Below are 20532 nucleotides of genomic sequence, written 5' to 3' on the forward strand. Positions count from 1 at the left end.
AATTATCTAGGGTAAAAACTAGATTTAATTTTCAAAAGATCAAATGTTTTCATAAAGATCCAATTTCCTTAATGGATCTAAATTTTATAGTCATGTGGGACTGTAAACCACATCGTTACTACCATTGTTTATACCGCCGTAAAGAAATCACTGATGTACAAAGTGTGAAGAATAAAGAAGTGATTCTAGTATTTCAAGACTATATTGCTTGAGGACAAGCAACGCTCAAGTGTGGGAATATTTGATAATGCTAAAAACGAACATATATTTCATAGCATTATTCCTCAAGAAAGACAAGCTTTTAGTTGCAACTGTTCTATTTACAAGTGATATTCGTTTAAATAATAAAAGGTGAAGACAAAAGACAGATTCGACGAATTGAAGACGCAAACGACCAAAAAGCTCAAAAGTACAAAATACAATCAATGAGGTTCCAATTATTGATAAGAAACGTCTCAAAATTACAAGAGTACAAGATTAAAAACGCAAAGTACAAGATATTAAATTGTACGCAAGGACGTTCGAAAATCCGGAACCGGGATCAGAGTCAACTCTCAACGCTTGACGCAACGGACTAAAAATTACAAGTCAACTATGCACATAAATATAATATAATATTTAAATAATTCTTATAATTATTTATATATTATATATTATATTATTAAAAACCGTCGGCAGAAAAAAAAAAGGCATGTGAGCCTCCCCAGCTGGCCATGCGATCGCATGGCCTTGAAGGGTAAAGCTCATGCGATCGCATGAGCCACTTTTCCAGCCCACATGCCTATAAAATTCGCAGCTTGGTGAACATCAAAACACATCTTTTTCTTCTTCACTCAAACGTAGTATATGTATATATAATTTATATTTTAATTTTAATTTTAATTTTAATTCTAATAATAAGGGTATGTTAGCGAATGTTGTAAGGGTGTAAGTCGAAATTCTGTCCGTGTAACGCTACGCTATTTTTAATCATTGTAAGTTATGTTCAACCTTTTTAATTTAATGTCTCGTAGCTAAGTTATTATTATGCTTATTTAATCCGAAGTAATCATGATGTTGGGCTAAAAATATTAAAATTGGGTAATTGGGCTTTGTACCATAATTGGGGTTTGGACAAAAGAACGACACTTGTGGAAATTAGACTATGGGCTATTAATGGGCTTTATATTTGTTTAACTAAATGATAGTTTGTTAATGTTAATATAAAGATTTACAATTGGACGTCCCTATAAATAACCATATACACTCAATCGGATACGATGGGTGGGATATTTATATGTACGAATAATCGTTCATTTAACCGGACACGGGAATGGATTAATAGCCACTAGAATTATTAAAACAGGGGTGAAATTATGTACAAGGATACTTGGCATAATTGATAACAAAGTATTAAAATCTTGGGTTACATTCAGTCGACATCCTGGTGTAATTATTAAACAAAGTATTAAAATCTTGTTACAGTTTAAGTCCCCAATTAGTTGGAATATTTAACTTCGGGTATAAGGATAATTTGACGAGGATACTCGCACTTTATATTTATGACTGATGGACTGTTATGGACAAAAACCAGACGAACATATTAAATAATCCAGGACAAAGGACAATTAACCCATGGGCATAAAACTAAAATCAACACGTCAAACATCATGATTACGGAAGTTTAAATAAGCATAATTCTTTTATTTCATATTTAATTTCCTTTATTTTATATTTAATTGCACTTCTAATTATAGCACTTTTATTTATTGTTATTGTATTTAATTGCACTTTTAATTATCGTACTTTTTAATTATCGCAAGTTTATTTTATCGCACTTTTATTTATCGCAATTTCATTATCGTTATTTACTTTACGCTTTAAATTAAGTTTTTTATTTATTTAATATTTTACATTTTGTTTTAACTGCGACTAAAGTTTTAAAAACGACAAACCGGTCATTAAACGGTAAAACCCCCCCTTTATAATAATAATATTACTTATATATATATATATATATATATATATATATATATATATATATATATATATATATATATATATATATATATATATATATATATATATATATATATATTTGTATTTTTATAAAATAAAACTAATATAGCGTTAAGCTTTGATTAAAAGATTTTCCTTGTGGAACGAACCGGACTTACTAAAAACTACACTACTGTACGATTAGGTACACTGCCTATAAGTGTTGTAGCAAGGTTTAAGTATATCCATTCTATAAATAAATAAATATCTTGTGTAAAATTGTATCGTATTTAATAGTATTTCCTGCTAAAATTTAAGCTATTTTATATACACCTCGCATAACATCAGTTATTCCTGATAACTAATGGTCCATCGGGCCTGGGATCGGGTTTCTCTATCTTGATAGATGGAGATTTTCCCTTATTGTTTTTCTTTTCTTTAAACTGAGTCGGTGTAATTTCTATCACTTCATCGAAATCCTCATCGGGATTCTCTTTCGGTTCCTCAGGAAATTGGGAATCTTCCCAGTATTTTTCTTCCTCAGCAGAGACACCATCGACCATTTTTAACTTTGGTACATTGGTTGAAGATTTTGACTCAATATCTGAGTCGCTTGAGTGACTACTATAATCGGAGTCGTTTGATAGCCTAGCATGATCGGATGAAGTCATCTAACACATAATAGCAAGCACGTTAAGATATTAATATATCACATAATATTTACATGTTAAGAATATATAGTTTCCAACAAAAGTGTTAAGCAATCGTTTTTAAAACAGACACGGTCGAAGTCCAGACTCACTAATGCATCCTAACAAACTCAGTTAGACACACTAATACAAATTTTCTGGTTCTCTAAGACCAACGCTCTGATACCAACTGAAATGCCCCGTTCATATCGAATATAATCGTTTCATAATAATCGGTTTCATTGCGAGGTTTTGACCTCTATATGAGACGTTTTTCAAAGACTGCATTCGTTTTTAAAACAAACCATAACCTTTATTTATATGATAAAGGTTTAATTGACATAATATAGATTATCGACCAATGATAATCTAAGACTACAAAGTTTACACACGACCATTACATAATGGTTAATAATATGTTACAATAAAAGATGTTTCGAATGCAGTTTTTAAACAATATCATACAAGCATGCTGACTCCAAATCTTGTCTTTATTTAACATGCAACAGTGGAAGTCTTTTAATAATCATCTGAGAGCTTAAAATGTCAACAAAAAATGTTGGTGAGTCATAGGTTTAACCTATACCATAAATCGTAATAATAATAGACCACAAGATTTCATTTTTCATAAATAGCATACAGGCATATAGCAATCTGTATAAAAATTATTTGTATGATGAACACCTGGTAACCGACATTAACATAATGCATATAGAATATCCACCGCATACCGGCACTTCGCAATCGCTATGCCATATATATCGGCAATCGCAATCAGTATATATATAAAGCGAAGTATTAAAGCATTTCATATCTCTGACTGGGGCATGTCAAAGCCCATAGATCTATCTTTAGGATTCGCGTCAATTAGGGGCCATTTCCCTAATTCTTAGGTTACCAAGCTAAATGGGCGATATTCGTTATAGTAATCCAACCATAGAATGTAGTTTCAAGTACTTGTGTCTATTTTATAAAACATTTACAAAGCTGCATGTATTCTCATCCCAAAAATATTAGATAGTAAAAATGAGACTATAACTCACTTTCACAGATTTTCAATTCGTCGAAAATCAGACTTGGCCACGGATCGATTCACGAACCTATAACAAATATATACATATATGTCAAAGTATGATAGAAATACATTCACATAATATTTTTATTTACGTGTTGATGATTTAAGTTGTTAAGTTAGCAGTCCAACGTTAGTAGTCCACAGTTAGTAGTCTAATGTTAGTAGTACATAACTAGATCGATATATCACCCTGAAATAATCAAGACATAGTATACACGTATTGTATAAGACTCAATCATGACCCAAGATACATATATTGTATTTGAATTAATCTAGACGTATTGTGTATATGGTGTCTTTCGATTTATCCGACGTATTGTGTAACTATTGTCTTAACTAATCAAGATTATATTATATTGTCTCAGACTTAACCAAGACTAGTTTATTACAAGGAAATACTCATGATATGTTAGAATACATGTATAATACAAGAAAATTTAGCTAGGATTTGGTTAGTATAGATTTTATCAAAATAATCCCGTAGTCATTTTAGCCATTTCTAACCAATATTGTTTTGCCTATAACTTCTTCATTACAAATCAGTTTTGAGTGAATCAAATTGCTATAGTTTTGTAATGAACTATATTTTTTAAAACTAAACAGAAAAAGTGGTGGTTTATAGTCAGAGTTACAGGTTATAAGTCCATTTTGAAAGAGGTAGTCATTTCCGTCGAAAGAATGACATCTTGATGACCATTTTGATAAACATACTTCTACTTTGTGTTTTACCACCATTTTTGGATATATTATCATGTTCATATGAAATATCATTTTCCCATGAAACAAACTTTAAATCAAAGTCTTTGATAGTTTTTAATTATCCAACCCAAAACAGTCCCCGGTTTCACTACGACAGCGTATGTCCAGTTTTACGGTGTTCTTCGTGTTTTCAAGTTTTAAATCCTTGCGTTAGCATATCATAAAGATATAATACATGTGTTAAGTTGCTTTTAAAAGTCAAGTTAGAAGTATTAACTTTGTTTGCGAACAAGTTTAGAATTAACTAAACTACGTTCTAGTGATTACAAGTTATATTCTTCGAATAAGATAGTTATATAAGTATGAATCGAATGAGGTTATGAACATCGTTACTACCTCAAGTATAGTAGGTAAACCTACTGGAAATGATGAGAAATAAACTTGAGCTTCAAAATATCTTTGATGGCTTGGAAGTTCTTGAAGTAAAATCTTGACATGAAAACAAGTTCAAGTAAGATTACTACTTGATTTAAGATAGTTATGTTTATAGAAATCGAATCAAAGCTTGAATATTTGAATATTACCTTGAACTAGAATGATACCCTACTGTAAATAACAAATATTTCTTGATCTTAGATGATTAATTGGAATGAATTAGAAAGCTTGGAAGTAGTCTTGTAAACTTGGAATGATTCTTGAAGTGTTCTTGAAAGATTGTTTTGTATGATGATTAAAGCTTGTAATTGAAGCTAAAAGATGAGGAAAATGCTTGGGAATGATCAAGTATGAAGTTAGGAGTATTTTGAGAGAGAATTTTGAGTGTAAGTATGAGAAAATGGAATGAAAAAATGGTGTGCATGCATAAAAATGTGGTTACGTGTTATAAAGAAAGAAAAGATTCTTAAGTTTGTTTTCTTGCTAAATAATTCATGCTAGTTAACAAATGGTTGGTTCCACATGGTTGTTAATCATTTAGGGCTGCTAAGAGCTGAATTATTATGTGTATATACCAATAGTATATACATATAGAAGCTGGGTATTATACAGGTACAAATATCGAACGAATACGAGTAGAATTCTTGATGAAAACGGATGGGGATACAATTTTAACAATATTTGTTAAGTATAAGTATTTTGATATATGTTCTTAAGTCTTTCAAATATGTATTAATACATCATTGTACGATACGTATGTATTCATTATGATTCAGGGTTTATTTCGTCGTTTAATCGATATGTTTATATATTGTTTCGAACCTTTAAGTTCGTAGTCTTGTTTTATGTATATAGTTCATTGTTAATACACTAAATGATATACTTAATTATCATTTTATCATGTTAAACATAGTGTATTAACATATCTTAATACGATACATATGTATTTATTTTAATTAAGACGTTACTACGTCGATAATCGTTACATATATATCCCGTTTCAAATTCCTTAATTTAGTAGTCTCATTTTATGTATATAATTCATTGTTAATATACTTAATGAGATACTTACTTATCATTATATCATGTTAAATATATATGTATGTCCATATATATATATATATATATATATATATATATATATATATATATATATATATATATATATATATTATCAAGTCGTCTTTACAAGTTTTAACATTCGTGAATCGTCGGACAAACTGGGTGGTCAAACGTTCACATAAAATCCGTTTCAATTAATCAAGTTTTAACAAGTTTGATTGCTTAACATGTTGGAAACATTTATTCATGTAATATTCATCTCATATAATATATAATCATAGAAAATTCTGGGTCATTACAATTTTCCTTCTTACAGTCGTAATCATCAGTACTAACTTCCAACAACTTTTCAAATTCAGCATCTAAATCAAAATCATCACTACCATCAACGGGAACAAAACCTGTAGTATCAACTTCCAAGAACTCCTATAAATCATTCTCAACACACAAATCTATTATATTAAGTTTAAACAAGTATCATCAGTGGACTTAGGTTGTTTCATGGTTTTGTCTACATGGCAAATCACTCTTTCGTCACCTACAACTATGCTAAGTTGGTTTTGTTGGACATGGATAATAGCATCAGCGGTGTTTAGGAAAGGTCTACCTAGAATGATTGGTACTTTAGTGTCCTCTTTCATTTCAAGGATCACAAAGTCGGTCGGAAAGACTAATGGTTCCTTATTTGGACAAGGGTGGCTAACTCTTACTATTAAGTCTTCGGCAATACCTATAGGAGTGTTAAAAGAATGGTTGGCCAAACGGATTCCCATTCTAGTCGGTTTTAAGTATCCTAGGCCAAGTTTTAAGTACAATGAATAGGGCATTAAATTAATGCTTGCCCCTAAATCGGGTAGTGCATCGTACACTGCCGAATCACCCAATAAACAAGGAATAATAAAGCTACCCGGGTCTCCCAAATTTTGGAGGCATCTTTTGGTTTTTCAAAATGGCCGAACACGCCTCATTGAGGAATGTGGCCGACACCTCTTGATATTTACCTTTCGAAGAGATTAGGTCCTTTAAATACTTCTTGTAGTTGGGCATTCCTTTTATCACCTCCGCCAATGGCATATTGATGCTGATTTGAATGATCATATCCAAGAATTTATTATACTAATTTGCAAGCTTGTCTTTATTTAGAGCTTTAAGATATGAGATTGGTTCCTTGTACACTTTCAATGGCGGCTATGATCTCCGGTGGATCATCTTTCTTTTGCTCTTGAACCTTTGGCTCGTCATCCTTAAGATTAACATCCTTTGGCTCCTCATCATTTGGTACCTGCAAAACAGTAGGAGAAACAACAACAGGTGGAGACTTAAGAGTCTTCTCATTAATGACCAAACCACTTCGAGTGGTTATGGCATTCACGTGCTCATTTCTAACCGGTCCTTTGTTGTTCGGATTGGACTGCGTGTTAGATGAGAGAGTACCCGGTGGTCTCTTCGATAAAGACTGAGCAATACAACCTACATCTCGTTCCAAATTCTGAATCGAGGCCTGCTGACTTCTAACTTGCTGCTTTGTTGATTCACCATCTTGCCTCAAAGCAGTAATACTCTCGTCCGTTTTCATGATAAAACCCCTTAACAACTCTTCCAATGGAGGCATCTTATCGACTGGTTGTTGAACTGGTTGAATAGGTTGCTGAAAATTTCTAGGTGGTGCTTGTTGATTTCTGTTATTAAACTCAGGCTGCCTATACGGATAAGTCTTCTGATTACACTGAAAAACTTGATTTCCATTCTGATAATTATTTCCACTCGTATTACCCACTTGGTTGAAAAACTGCCTTCCACCCGAAAATTCACTAAGCTCAAAGTCACCCTTTTTCACATAACCCAAATAATTTTCCTGTTCCTCCATCGACGCCTGATCACAATCTTTCGTAAGATGTGGTCCCTGACATAACTCACAACTAACCTTTCTCGCGTGCATCTCTTTGGTCATAGATTACATCTGTCTTTTAAAGGTTGCAAGTTGAGCCTTAACTGAAGTAAGCTCGTCACTAGTTTCGGTACTAGTAACGTGAGAAGAGCGAGAAACATCCATCTCTTGATGGCAATCATAAAAGTGCGTAGCAGTTTCGGAGATGATGTCATAAGCTTCGTCTGGAGTCCTTTTCATTAGCGAACCACGTGCATCAATATGAATTTCTTTCCTTGTTGGCACATTGACACGTAGAATATCCGGACCTTATTAAAGTTGTTCAACCCGTGTTGAGGACAATTGCGTAGCATTTTACCGAACCGTGTCCATGCATCATAGAGTGTCTCGTTTGACTTCTGAACAAAGTGATTAATGTCACTCTTCAATTTAGCAGCCTTAGCAGCCGGAAAGAAATGCTGCAGAAACTTATCTTCCATTGTAGGTCAACTATCAATTTCACCTTCAGGCAATGATTTCAACCACTCCTTGGTATCGTCGTTCAAGGATCAAGGAAAAACTCTCAAATAGATTACCTTATCTGCAACTTGGGCAATCTTGAACAAATTGCAAATATTTTTGAAGTTTCTAAGATGCTCAAATGCATCCTCTTTCAGTGTACCCCTGAATTGACACTCGTGAGTTATCATATTCAAAATCTGTTCCTTAACCTCAAAATCCGTGGTGACTGCTAGTTGTCTAATGGCATGTCCATTACCAGCCCTCGTGGCTTTCATCATTGCTTCCATCGTTTGACCTTCTCCTCCTTCAGCCATTTTAAGTTCTTCTTTCTTAATATATTCAAAATCCGGAAAAAGGTAATTCAGCGAAACCTTCGGCGATTTCCTGTTCTTCTTTAGCTTTGTTGCGTGTATGGTAAACTCTAGACGGTTCCAGAGTTATTTGTACCTAACTTGTGATCACACCACAACAAAACCGAGCGTAAATCCAAATAAAAATGACAGTAAAGTAACTTTAGCAAGAATTGCTTCTCACAAAAGGATCGAATAATTAAAAGTAAACTTAAAATCCCAATGTAGAACCGCTCCCCGGCAGCGGCGCCAAAAAGTTGATGTGTGAGATCTGACTTTAAAATGACTAGCTAAAAACTTAACAATTATCACACAATTACAGGCAACTATAACCTGATCATGCAATAACCTATAAGTAATTCGACCAGTTCGTTCCACAGAGAGCAGTTTAATCGAGATCTTAAAACTAGTAATTATCCTAGAAGTTTAATAAATAGGATTGGTTTGTGTTTTAATTCATGCAATCAACGTGAAGAAAATGAAATGAATTAACAATTAAGATAAAACAGTGTCCACTTGAATGATTCACTAATATTATGGATTGTTCTTGCGATTATTACCGATTATTATGTCTTTAATATAGTTGTGTGACTTCTCACAAAGTTCTAATCAATCAAAGTTAGTAAACTCACATAAACATACTTCAAAAGATTAAACTATATTCGATAGAAACTAATGAGACTTGATTTGAACTAAACTCACGTAAGATCCTAACTATAACAATCACTTGAAATAGTTACACTATTATGCAGTTCACAGCCCTTTCAATTACCAATTAAATCAATGACACAATCACTTGAAATCACTTATCTAATTGTCTAGATCACCTAAGTGTTGAAGCATAAATTACATCTCAATTTAACTCACATTAAACGATTAACAACCTATGTAATTGAATTAAGAATATAGAACATGCATAAGAGTGGATCTTTAATCAAACACAATCAATTTCAATCACAAAACATTAAATTCAATTGAAAGAACAATCCAATATCCATAGTTTCACATTCAAGCAAACACTCAAACTATTTAGCCTAGCATATTAAAGTTGCAAGAAACAAAGAAACAATAAAAACAATGAGTATTCATGATTACAATGATAAAACTAATGATTAAATCAAGTACCGAAAGTTATAAATGATAGAATGAAAGTAAAGGATGAACTAGTCTTCAAAGATATGATCCAAGTCTTCAAAAAGCTCTTCTTTTCGTAACCTAAAAACTGCACCCCTTCATTAGGGTAAAAACCTCGTCTATTTATAGTTGATCAAAAAGTCACCAGAACGGGACCGCGTCGCGACCGGAATCAGTGGATCGCGACCGGGATCATTAATCTGCATCGCGACCGCGATTGCCTGAGTCGCGACCGCGATTGTGCTGTTTTCGATTCCTTCATGGTTTGTCAATGTATTACGGCCGGGATTCACCTAGTTGCGGCTGTGATCAGCTCCAGACTCAGTAAAACTTCAATTTTTCGCGTTTAAACATACTTTGAGCTTATATATAACCAATACTCAACAGGAAACAACCAAAACATTAAACCAAAGACCTCTGGAGCTAGAATTATCATTTTTTCTCAAATTACCACATAAGTCTTCAAATTCTCGGAAATAAATAACAATAAGGAACCGATATCGCGATTTAATATATGTATAATTCGAGCGATATCAATACTTTAGGTTTTTAAATTGGTGGTTGTTTCTTGATTGTAATTCCATATCACTTTCAATTATGCTCGCTATGCTTTCAATTTGGTCGTCTGGTAGTGTTAGACGCACATCGCGAGTGTCAACGATGTAATCTCACTTCCAATGTTGTATCACCGGTTCTTTGACTTATGTATATATATATATATATATATATATATATATATATATATTCGCCAAAAAAAAGTCAAGTAATTAATTTAATAAACTATTTTATTTTCTTTATAATTACATATTAATTACAATTTTAGATATTTATATAATTTTATATATAACTAAATGCTCATTAAAAATTAGTGTACTAACTTGTGCTCTAATAACATAAGTTAGTTTTTCTCTTTTAAATAAGTTAAAAATTACTGAAATAAACAATTATCATAGGACATGGTGACTCACTTATACTTAAAAATTATTGAAAAAAGAAATTATGATAGGACATGATGAGTCACTTAAAAAAAATCTCTTTTTTATTATTGAAATACATCAATCACTACTACACAAATTTTGAATTAAACAGAAATAGAAAACAAAAAAAAAATATAAGTAGAAACTAAAACAAACGATAAGGCAAAACCGCTTCAAAATGTGTCATGTGATCATCGTTTTTAATGCTAACAAGAAATTATGTTTAATGATAAGGTAACACCGCTTCAAAAATCTAACGACGAGGCTACACATTTTAATGCTATTTAATTTTGTCATTAAGAATACATCAAAATAAACGATAAGGCAACACCGTTTCTAAATGTGATAATTAGATCATCGTATTTAATGCTAACAAGAAATTATGATAAACAATAGGGTAACTCCGCTTCGAAAATCTGCGATTAAGTTTTACTTTTAATGCTATTCAATTTTATTATTAACAAGACATAAAAATAAAAGATAAGGCAACACTGCTTCGAAATGAGATCATGCTTTTCTAATAATATTTAGTTATATTTTGATAAAGATAAGGTAACACCGCCCCGAAAACCTTATGATGAGGTCTTACTTTTAATGTTATTCAATTCTCATCAGGAATAACAGTAGTGAATTGTTGGATGTGTGAAGGATATCAAAACAACAAGAAAAAGTGTGTTCTAGTGTTAAGGCGCGTCGAAGCTCGACACATGGATGAGGTTTGAATGTTGTAAAGAAAGCTATTTTGAAATCATGCTTTAAGCCACGGCGCGGCTCCTCCAGCCACGACGCGGCTAAAGCCTATCCGGGAGCCTGGCGAAGAAAAACGCGTTTTCTTGCTCTTTAAGTTGTTTCCTTATTATTTTATGCCTATATAAACACCCTAATGTAACATGTAAAAGTGTGCACGAAAATAATAAGAAAAATTCTCTGGTTTGCGCCCGTGGAGTAAACCTTTCTTCGTGTTTAAAGTTGGGATATAACCACGTTAAATATACGTGTCGTTTATGCTTTTATTTATCATATCGCTTATTCGTTTGTTGTATGTGGGTTATGTGATTGTTGTAAATCACATGTTCTTGTTAGGGTCCACTACTGAATTCCTAACAAGTGGTATCAAGAGCTAAAGGTTTGAAGATTGGGCACAACGGCGATTGAAAGCAGATATACGATTGGTTGATTATTCGGGTATCACCAAGAGAAGAAACGACGATTAGGGTTTTGTGTTTTGTAACATATATCAAGATCCAGAGATTTAGTTGATCGCGGTAAACTTATGGTATGTCTATGTACCCAGTAAGTTGATCACACCAGAGTTTGTCTGATTCTGGCGGGTTATAATGTAATCGGGCGCACGGTTGCATCATGATGGTGATTTATTCGTGAAGGTTACGGAATCAAGGGGGCCGGTTTGATAGAGTTTGTTTGCAGAAAACACAAGATGAGATTTTTTTTCCGGAAGATCCGGGCGTTAGATCTGAGTTCTTGTTCTTCGCGATCCCGAGCGTAATAATGATTGAACTTTCAAATTCGGAGTTCCAGGAGTTATTGTAGTAGAAAATTCGTAGCGGGTACGTTAACCGTTGGATCGACTTGATTTTTTTGTATGTGGATAGTAGAGTTACTGATCTACACGTGGTAAAAATTTGAGGCGGATATGAGCTTTGGATCTTGAGATATGATTTTTCAAATCTGGACAGTTTTCAGGATGAAGTTTTTCTAGTTTGATGACGCGACTGCGAGATGGTTTGTGTCTCAGAAACTTTGGTCGAAACGAGATGGGTATTATGGGATGTTGGTTTGTTACAGAAGCTCACGAGGGTGATTCTCTCAGGTTTGGGCATGTTTAGGTAACGAATGGATTACATCCGGGTTATTATCGACAGTGGGAGTTATCGGGGAAGTTTGACACTTGCGGGTTTTGAAACGGGTCAACTAAACTGATTGGTTGGATATTCCAGGTTATGTGGAATATAAGGGCGGGTTAGAGCTTCTCTCACTAAGGAGAATTGGTTGACGAAGGGTGTCGGATAGAACGCGTTCGACCGGTCAGGATTTTGGGTAATGATTGTTTCACCAAACAGGCGATTTCTTCTGGGTGACCAATTATGAGTTCTTAGGTGATTGATGAAGTGGATAATCTTGTAAGTCGCATAACTTGAGCTTTCAAGATATTGTTAAGAGTGTCGAGAACTCGGAGTGAGTTTGGGAACTGACAGAAGTATCGTGTAAGTGGGAGTTGGACGACTAGTGGGAGTTGTAGAGATGGTTGTGCGACATGTTTCTCTGATTTTTCACAGTGTTAGTGTGACGACCCGAAAATTTCCGACCAAATTTAAACTTAATCTTTATATAGTTTCGACACCATAAGCAAAGTCTGTTATGACGAGTCTCAAAACTTGTGAACTATTTTCATGGATTCATTTAACCTCAGACTATTCCCGACGATTCACGAACAATTTTGTGTAATTAAATATGTAATATATATATATATATATATATATATATATATATATATATATATATATATATATATATATATATATATATATATATATATATATATATATATATATATATATATATATATATATATATATATATGAATTCTACACATAAGTAATATTATATATATTAAGATTATTTATATAAATATTTACATATAACAAATTGTTGATTCTTAATATAATATTAATCATATGTATATATAAAAAAAAAAAAAAAAAACATTAACTATATTAAATATATACAAGTTAGGTATATATAAGATATATAATTTAAGATATAATATATAAATTTATTCGAATATGATTATATGTATTAATATACATATAAATGATATAGGTTCGTGAATCCGAAGTCAACCCTGCATTGTTCAGTTCCGTCGTATGAATATTTTTACTACAAAATATTGTAGAGTGAGTTTCATTTGCCTTTTTACCCTTTATATTTTTGGGCTGAGAATACATGCTCAATTTTTATAAATGTTTTACGAAATAGACACAAGTAATCGAAACTACATTATATGGTTGAATGATCGAAGCCGAATATGCCCCTTTTTACTTGGTAACCTAAGAATTAGTAAACCAGTCTACTAATTGACGCGAATCCTAAAGATAGATCTATTGGGCCTAACGAACCCCATCCGTTGTAGCGGATGCTTTAGTACTTCGATGTTGTTTTATATCATGTCCGATGGATGTCCCGGAATGATAGGGGATATTCTTATATGCATCTAGTTAATGTCGGTTACCAGGTGTTCAATCCATATGAATGATTATTTTTGTCTCTATGCATGGGACGTATATTTATGAGAAATGAAAATGAAAATCTTGTGGTCCATTAAAATGATGGAAATGATTATTTATGTTAAACTAATGAACTCACCAACATTTTGGTTGACACTTTAAAGCATGTATATTCTCAGGTATGAAAGAAATCTTCCGCTGTGCATTTGCTCATTTTAGAGATATTACTTGGAGTCAATCATGACATATTTCAAAAGACGTTGCATTCGAGTCGATCAAGATTATTATTAAGTCAATTATAGTTGGATATATTATGAAATGGTATGAATGCCGTAGACTTTCGATGTAATGAAAGTATGTCTTTTAAAAACGAATGCAATGTTTGTAAAATGTATCATATAGAGGTCAAGTACCTCGCGATGTAACCAAATGTAATGTATTCGTCCAGATGGATTAGGACGGGTCTCTACAGTTAGTGTGCCGATTCCGGCTAAATATGCGAGTAATTATTTTACTCTCCAATGGCAAAGTAATTTGCAACTGATCGGGTGGTACGAAACAGATTCTTCTCGAGTAGCCGCGGTTTATTATCTTACTCATACTGTGGGAGCGTGCCTGAGGTTGAGAAGATGAGTTCGTGAAATTCATAGCGCTATAAGTAATGGTGAAGCTTTTCAAGGGCTGGAGTGGGCTCATGCCCCCCAAAAGTCTGAGTTATAGTTTAATTCCTAGAGAAATTTTACTAGTTAATCAATTGGATAAGTAGTCTCGGAGATAATTCTAGTATTTTGATGCACAGCACAAGTTGATGGAGGTTCAATTCCTTGCTCGCCATTTGTTATTATCCCATCATATTGGTGGAAACTTTTAAATGGTATTTCTAGTTAATACTCCAATAATGTATGTTTAATAATCGATTAGAAAATGAATATATTTTTTACAAAATATTTCGTTAGATATATAATCAAATTTTGAATTAGCATAATTTTGTCAAACAATTAGGGATGACATCGGGTCGGGTTTGGGTTGGATTTAGTTAATCTCGGACCCAAACCGGATTAAGAAACCCTGCCCAAACCCAACCCGAAACTCGTCGGGTCCTCATTTACTTTCATACTATCGGGTTTCGAGTTTCTTCGTGGGTACACGAGTATACCCGATTAGTCATTTTGTATCTATTTTCAATAAGTTACCAAATCAAAATATCGAAAAAAAATAACTTAACTACTTTATGTTTAAAGTATTATAAAATATCACATACAAAAAGTTGATTGAAAAGTTTCTAAAATACTCAAATACACAAAGTATATAAAATATCACATCTCGAAAACTTGTTGTATATTATTATATTGAATAAAATTATATTCGTTTTCAAAACAAATAAGAGAAATCTTTCATACATTAACAATATAATACTAACACTAAAATTTTACAAAAAAATTATTATTAAAATTCCTCGGGCCGGGTATATGGGTGTGCGAGTCGGGTATATGGGTCGGGTAAACGGGTTTGTATCCAAAACCATAACCGAACCCGAAATTTTTTTTTGTAACCATCCTCATACCCGACCCATGACCCAACGGACTCGGGTCAGATCCTGCCCAACTATAACTCCCTACAAACAATATAATTCTGTCACTTTTGATCTAATTTTATGAGTTTGAATAAGTTTGTGATAATTTTTCTTTGTTGTCTATGATAATAAATAGTGAAATATATATCTTTATGTTATATATTTTTATTGTTTCTTCAACACTTACTCAACTTTTATAAGTATTTATATGGATATCTTAAATTGTTAGATTAGATTTTATCGACCTTTACGCTTAATTTGAGACGAGAGAAGCATAGTTTATTCACTTATTTTCTATAGATAAATACATATATGCTTTTTTAAAATGGAAGGTGATTCTCATTACACTTTTATTTTATAAATTTACAATTATACTCATAAATTAATCTAGAGAGTTGGACTTATATTATTATTCTAAGTATAATTAAGGGTATAATAGTGAATTAGGTGTAGAGGGATTAAAAAGTGATTTGTGAGGATCACCTCCATTTTAAAATACGTAAAATTAATACTCCATATATTAAAATACTTTGGTCTTCTCGATAAAACATGTGAAGGAACTTGCGGGCATAGCCCAAAGGTTCTCCCCATGTACTTTGTGTCATGGGATAGGGAGAGGTCATGGGTTCGATCCTTAGGGATGACATGATTTTCTTTAAATCAATTGAACACCAATAATGGTGGTATAAATTGACCATATAGAGAGGTTTTACCGGATTTGTTCACGAACCCTACCCGGAACCACTGCCCGAATGGATGTGTTCCCGGGTACCATCTATCGGGTTCGGGTTTTCGCCCGAACGTGTGTGTTACGTGCAAATGATGAGGGTCGTTGAAAGAAATGATCTACTGATGCCAAAAAATCGCCGTTCAAAAAATAAAAAATAAAAACATGTGAAGTTCGCTCCCCAAGAACAACTGTTTAAGCTTCGCCACTGTATATATGGATATATTTATGATAGGATTTTTTTAATTTAATATACAAATATCCAAAACCTTGTAAACATAAGTAATTGAAATTTTGTTTTTTTTTTTTTTTTTTTTTTTTTTTATAAATTGAAATGTCATCAATTTTTTAAAATAAAAACTAAATAAGTTTGGCACATGTCATCAATGTTTAACCTTGTTTTATTGTTTTATATAATGCATACATAGATAGATAGATATAGATAAATATATATCGACCATAATATGTAGTTTGTGTTTTAAATTTGTAATCAAAATTGTAATTTTACCCTTAGTGGATTTTGATATTTATTGGTCACATGATAAGCAAGTGAGGTTGAGATGTTATTCTTTGTGTTTAGTTATAAAAGTATTATTGTATAAAATTAGTTTATATATTAATTAATTTGTAGTTTCATATTTTTTCTCAATGTATATAACTTTATATTCTTTTTTACTTTTTTAACGGTATCCTATTAGATATCGTTAATGTGTAATAAGAAGTTGTACATAACAATCATTATTTGTTTAGCAATTTCAACAATTAAATTATGTGAATTTTATTAATTAAATACTGAAAATTTTAATCGTATGAATTTAATAGGTTTAACTAGATTTTTTTATGTTGTTAAACATATTAAGTTATACAAAGATAATCATTCCGTTAATAATAACGTAACTTGACTTAGCAAAACGGGCCGACTTATTTTCTGCTACGGAGTATCTTAAATTTGTGATAAATTCGTCTCCTGATGTTCGAGTTAAATTCATCTAATTTTTACTTTTTTTTTTTTTTTTTTTTTTTTCCTTTTTAAAAATGAGGATAAGGTATTATTATTATAAGTGTTATAATTCAGTAGGCTTATAACTACCTTTAGCGGCCTAGTTCTTGACTGTAGACTACTAATAAGTATATAGAGAGAATATGAGAGAATATATTTAGTGTGTGTTTTATAAACTCATAACACACATATTTATACTCAAAAAATCTACTATACAATATCTATAATAATAATAAAATTAACATCCAATTTAACTTTTATAACACTCCCCCTTGGATGACAATTTTATTAGAGAATAACTAGTACTGCCTCGTTAAAAACCTTGCTAAAGAAAACCCATTGGGATAAAACTTTAGCTAAGGGAAAAAGAGTGCAGCATAGAGTTGACTCCCCCTCAAGTAGGCAACGCCTGAATTGTTACATCTTCTGAACATGCCTCATGCCAATATTATGAATGTGTGTTCTGAAAATAGCAGTTGGAAGTGCTTTGGTGAAAAGGTCAGCAGAGTTTTTACTTGACTGAACATATCTCATTTCAATCTGGTTGTCCTTAATGAGATTTTGAGTGTATGAGAAGAATCTAGGAGGTATGTGTTTTGTTCGGTCACTTTTGATATACCCTTCTTTCATCTGTGTTATGCAAGCTACATTATCTTCATAGATAGTTGTTGGACTTTTATCGCGTTCTAGTCCACAAGAATCAGTAATGAGTTGTGTCATTGATCTCAACCAAAAACATTCCCGAGTAGCTTCATGTAATGCAATCACTTCGGCATGATTTGATGATGTTGCAACAAGTGTTTGTTTTTGAGAACGCCATGATATTGCGGTACCTCCATTTAGGAATACATATCCATTTTGAAATTTAGCTTTATGTGGATCAGATAAATAACCTGCATCTGCATAACCAACCAAATCTTGTTTCGATTCGTTGGAATAAAATAATCCTAAATCAGTAGTTCCTCGAAGGTATCGAAATATGTGTTTGATCTCATTCCAGTGTCTTTTGGTAGGAGCTGAGCTGAACCTTGCCAACAAATTAACTGCAAAAGAAATGTCAGATCTTGTACAATTTGTAAGATACATAAGAGCTCCAATTGCACTAAGATATGGTACTTCTGATCCTAGGATATCTTCATGATCTTCACAGGGAAGAAATGGATCAGTGTCAACATTAAGTGATCTAACAACCATAGGAGTACTTAATGGTTTTGCCTTGTCCATATTAAAACGTTTTAAAATCTTTTCAGTATATGTTGTTTGATGTACAAGTAAACCATTAGGCATATGTTCAATTTGTAAACCAAGGCAATACTTGGTTTTTCCGAGATCTTTCATTTCAAATTCTTTCTTTAGAAGTTGAATGGCTTCATGGATCTCTTTTTTTTGTACCTATGATATTAAGACCATTGACATAAATAACTACGATATATATCTGATCATTGTTTTCATAATTAAAACACATGTGCAAATAAGTTTATATGTATACACTTTTCTTATCAAGTAATCACTTAATCCGTTATACTATTGTATCAACCCATATAAAAATCTTTGTGATTCAATGGAATACATTTCTTTAGGTTTTGCGTTAGATGTTTCTGATACCTTAAACCCTTCAGGTATATTCATATATATCACTATCAAGTGATCCATATAGATAAGTAGTAACAACATCCATGAGATGCATTTAAGTAACTACCAGGTTGATTAAGTATCTAATAAGTAATTGTATCCATTACATAAGGATAAGTTTTCCTCATAATTCATTTCTGGTCTTTGTGGGAAACCTTGAGTTACAAGTCTAGTTTTGCCTTGTATCTTCATTTGCACATTTCTTTTTCGGATAAAAATTCATTTATATCCCATACGTTTCACATCTTTAAAAGTGATAACGATTGATCCGAAAACTTTTCTTTTATTGAGTGATTCTAATTCAGCTCGTATTGCTCCTTTCTGTTGAGCTCAATCATGTCTATTTTGATATTCAATGACAGATTTTGGTTCCAGATCATCATCTTTATTCATGATGTCATTGTAACATTATATGAAAATATCTCATCAAGATTTTTCATTTCATTTCAGTTTCATAATATTGCATAATTTATTGCAATTTATGTATTTACATTTATCAATATCCTCTGCAGAAGGAGTATTGATTTGTGGTTCTTGTTGAACACTTTCTTTTACCTCATTATCAGCTGATTTTCTTTTTCGAGAATTTTTATCTTTGGAACCAATTGGTCTCCCACGTTTCTGCCGTAGCAAAGACTCATGAGTGACATTATTGCCAGCTTTTGTAATTTCAATTCTAGCTGAAGCATTTACTGCTGGTATATATGATTTAGTCACTTATTTTTTGTATCTTTAAATGCATAAAGTAATTAATTTGCAAGTTCTTGCATATGCATTATATTTGAACTTTCTTTTCGCATTCTTTTGTGCGATGATCAATATTCCTTAATTGATGTTCACACCATGAAACATCATTTTATTTATATTTCATTTCTCCCCCTAATATAGGGAACAATGTTTCATTAAAGTGACAATCGACAAAACTTGCTGTAAAAACATCACCCATCATGGATTCAATATATCTTATGATTGAAGATGTTTCATATCTAACATATATTTCAATCCTTCTTTGAGGAACCATTTGTTGTGGTTGTTCAATTAAAAATACACTGCACAACCAAATGTTCTAAGATGGAAAATATTTGGTCTCCACCAAAATTAAGTTGGTAATGGAGAATATTTATAACTTGCACTTGATTTAATGCGAATTAATGTCACATCATGTAAATTTACATGTCCCCATATAAATATTGAGAGTTTTGTACTCATTTCTAATTGTCTAGTTATTAGCTGTAAGCGTTTATCTATTGATTTAGTTAAACCAATTTTGTGTATGCACATGAGCAACTGGATGTTCAACAACAATCCTTGTAGACATATAATAATCATTAAAAGCTTGAGATGTTAACTCACCAGCATTATCAAGTCTCATCCTTTTAATGGTGTAATCAGAATAATGTGTTCTTAATTTAATAATTTGTGCAAGAAACTTTGCAAATGCCATATTATGGCTTGATAACACACAAACATGAGACCATGCGTTAGATGCGTCTATTAGAAAAATGGTCCACATGATGGATGAATTGGTCCATATATATACCCTTGAATTCTTTCAAGAAACATTGGTG

Source organism: Rutidosis leptorrhynchoides, chromosome 2, assembly GCF_046630445.1.
Source record: "Rutidosis leptorrhynchoides isolate AG116_Rl617_1_P2 chromosome 2, CSIRO_AGI_Rlap_v1, whole genome shotgun sequence".
Lineage (NCBI taxonomy): Eukaryota > Viridiplantae > Streptophyta > Magnoliopsida > Asterales > Asteraceae > Rutidosis > Rutidosis leptorrhynchoides.